Raw genomic sequence first — 3,414 nt, forward strand, 5'->3', positions numbered from 1 at the left:
CTGAAGCATGCTGAACATCAGGATCAGAAGAAGAAGCCTATAGCCTTGAAATCCAAATCTGAAAAGGCTAAAGCTCTCCAAGCAGAAGAAGAAGAATCTGAAGAAGCCTCTGAAGATTCTGATGAGGATGAGCTGACTCTGATCTCTAGAAGGCTGAACCGCATCTGGAAGCATAGGCAGAGCAAGTACAAAGGCTCTGGGAATAATAAAGGAAAGAATGAATCTTCTTCTGGTCAGAAGAAGTCTTCATCAAAGGAAGTCACATGCTTTGAATGCAAAGAATCGGGGCACTACAAGAGTGATTGTCCTAAGCTGAAAAAGGACAAGAGGCCAAAGAAGCATTTCAAAGCTAAGAAAGGCCTCAAGGTGACTTTTGATGAATCAGAGTCAGAGGATGTTGACTCTGATGGAGAAGTTGTTGAAGGACTCATGGCTATTGATGACCCTAGTTTAGTGGTGTTTTTAGGGTCATTCCTTTGTTAGTTTTGAGTCTTTTTATTGAGTCTCATGTAGTGTTTCATGCATTGTCATGCATTTTTACCTTTCTTTGATTTTTATTTTGTTTTCGTAAATTTGTAGTTTTATCTGGACCTTTATTGTATTTTAAGTAAGTTTAGGAATTGCATTTGTGTTTGCTTTAAGTATAAGGACTCGTGTGCATTTAATCACTTGATCTTCTAGTTGTGTCTTCCTTAGCTTGGCCATCAAGTATGCAGCTGAAACTGATGAAGAGGTAGGGGCAAATAGCATAAAAGATTGATTAATGCATTGAAAAGGGGGTTACAAGAAGATTAAAAGACTTTCAGGGCGGAGGCTAGCGCTCCAGCGCCCTAGGCTGGCGCTCCAGCGCCAGCCCTCTAGAAGCGTTGCGGTTGTTTCTGCCACTTGGGCGCTCAGGCGTCCCAGGGCAGCGCTTGAGCGCCCCGGTGCGACCAGATTGCCTATAAATTGAGTTTTTGTCATTTCTTTTAAAAACCTTGGTCATTTTATTATATTTCAATAAGTTAGAAGAGAGGGTATGAGTTCTGGAGCTTGAGGAACTTTTTCTAGGCCTTATGTTCCAGGTTTTATCTTCATCTTCTTGTATGGATTCCATAGCCATGCTTGGCTAAAAACCCCTTTGTTTTGGGTTCTTTGTAAGACTTTGGATGTTTTAGCTTTTAATTCCTTTCCTATTCGTAATGTTCTGAGTAAACTCTTGAATCTCACTTCTATGCTTAATCTTTCAAGCTTGAATGCATGCTAGCTTCTTACTTTTCTATAATCATAACGATAGTTTGTTATAGAATTGGAACTTGTTGTGAGATTACTCCTTCTATACTTGCTGCTAGGAATAGAGGAAGAGTTGGGGTTGGTTGGCCTGAATTGTATGCTTATTGCTTCTATCAAATGGTTAGGTTATCAAGGAATTGAACCTATCTTTTGGTTAGAAAGGGTTTTCTTTACGAGGCATCGATAGATGACTATCTAGGCTAGAACTTCAAGGAGAGACTCAGGATTTATTGGATAGAAAAGTTTGCGAAAACTGAATTAGTTGAACAAGAACCCAAGGCAATCTCATTTATGAATTTCGATCACTTTACTACTTGTTCGTTTATCTGTTACATAATCAAAGAAACAACCAATCTTAAAAACTGAATTTTACTCGTTTTTTAACCTTGAACTTGACTCTTAAACTGAATTCACATTCCAATTCCCTGTGGTTCGATAATTTAAAACCCGGAGATATCTGTGCACTTGCAGATTTACCAACAAGTTTTTGGCGCCGTTGCCGGGGAATTGTTTTGCGATTTTTGGTTTAAGTTTTAAGTTGTTGGTTTTGTTTTAAGTTTTTAACTTGTCTAGAATTGGTGCTACTAATCTTCCTCTGTTGAGTGTCATTCGCAGGTTGCTTTCAAGAGAGGCACCACCATGGGTGGCCGCATGACAGAGGAGGAGATGCAAGCCCACATTGAGGCAAGGATCCAAGAGGGTATTACCCTCCGTTTGCGTGAACAAGAAGTTGAGAATGCCAACCGAACTCTTCGGGAACTAACTTCGGGGTCTATGAGCTTTGACTATCCCGGAAGTATTGTCATCCCCGAAGGAGTTGGGAACTTTGAGTTGAGACCGACATTCATCAACATGGTGAGCCAAAGCCAATATGGTGGAGGTTCCTCGGAAGATCCTCATGCTCATATGGAGAAGTTCATCTGGAATTGCAACACTTATCGTGTGGTGAATGTTCCTTCGGAAGCAATCCGGTTGAGCCTATTTCCCTTCTCTTTGAAGGACGTAGCAGAGGAATGGCTAAATTCACAACCTCAAGGGAGTCTCACTACTTGGGAAGACCTTGCAGAAAAATTCATAACGAGGTTCTTCCCGAGGTCTCTTTTGAGGAAATTGAAGAATGATATCATGACCTTCGCACAATCCACAGATGAAAATCTTTATGAGGCTTGGGAGCACTTTAAGAAGCTTTTGAGGAAATGTCCTCAACACAATCTCACCCAAGCAGAATGTGTGGCGAAGTTCTATGATGGTTTACTATATTCATCAAGGTTTGGCTTGGACGTGACCTCGAATGGGGAGTTCGACGCTCTGCCCTCACAAGCGGGGTATGATTTGATAGAGAAGATGGCGGTGAGGGCCATAAACTCCGAGAATGAACGCCAAATCCGAAGAAGTTCTTTTGAAGTTGAAGCTTATGACAAGATCATGGCCTCCAACAAACAACTCTCAGAGGAAATGGCAGTAATCCGGAAACATATAGAGGAGACCAAGTCAAGTGGAGCCAAGATAACTTGCTTGGAGTGTGAGTTTTGTGGTGGGTCTCATGCTAGTAACCAGTGTACTCTTAATGATGGTGATGGTGAGACCAAAGCATCAATGCATGGAGGAGGAGTCCCAACCACAGAACAAGATCCTTTTGTCCAGCCGCAAATTGTTGCAAAGGCGGTTGGCAAGAGGAGTCTAGAGGAGCTGATCGAGAGATTCATTGATCATTCAGCAAGTAATTACAAGAGCCACGAGATGGCTATAAAGAGCTTGGAGAGTCAATTGGGGCAGCTAGCGAAGCAAATGTCCGAAAATCACCAAGGTAAGTTCTCTTCCGAAACTTTGGCCTTAACTGAGCAAGAAAATACTGCTGTGGTTTCTGCTAGGAGTGGAAGAGTGTTACATGAGCCAGAGAAAAAAATTGAGGGAGAGAAAAATGAGGAAGCTGAGGTAGAGAGAGATGAGGGTGTTATGGAGGAAAGAGCTAGAGAGCCCACTAGAACTAGGATTGTTAACACTCATATCCCTGAACTCTGCAAGATTTCATTTCCTAAGGCTTTGGTGAAGAAAAATCTGGATAAACAATTTTCTAAGTTCTTGGAAGTTTTCAAAAAGCTCCATATTAATATTCCTTTCTCCGAAGCCTTAGAGCAAATG

General features: G+C 41.6%; 1 non-coding gene across 1 annotated transcript; it reads right to left on the bottom strand.

Moving 5' to 3' along the window:
* Window positions 1-2,379: 2,379 nt before the first annotated feature.
* On the bottom strand, window positions 2,380-2,486 carry LOC130734845 (small nucleolar RNA R71). The gene has a single exon (XR_009018184.1). It is a non-coding gene; the product is annotated as a small nucleolar RNA R71 (small nucleolar RNA).
* Window positions 2,487-3,414: the final 928 nt, after the last annotated feature.

Source organism: Lotus japonicus, chromosome 1 (assembly GCF_012489685.1).
Source record: "Lotus japonicus ecotype B-129 chromosome 1, LjGifu_v1.2".
Lineage (NCBI taxonomy): Eukaryota > Viridiplantae > Streptophyta > Magnoliopsida > Fabales > Fabaceae > Lotus > Lotus japonicus.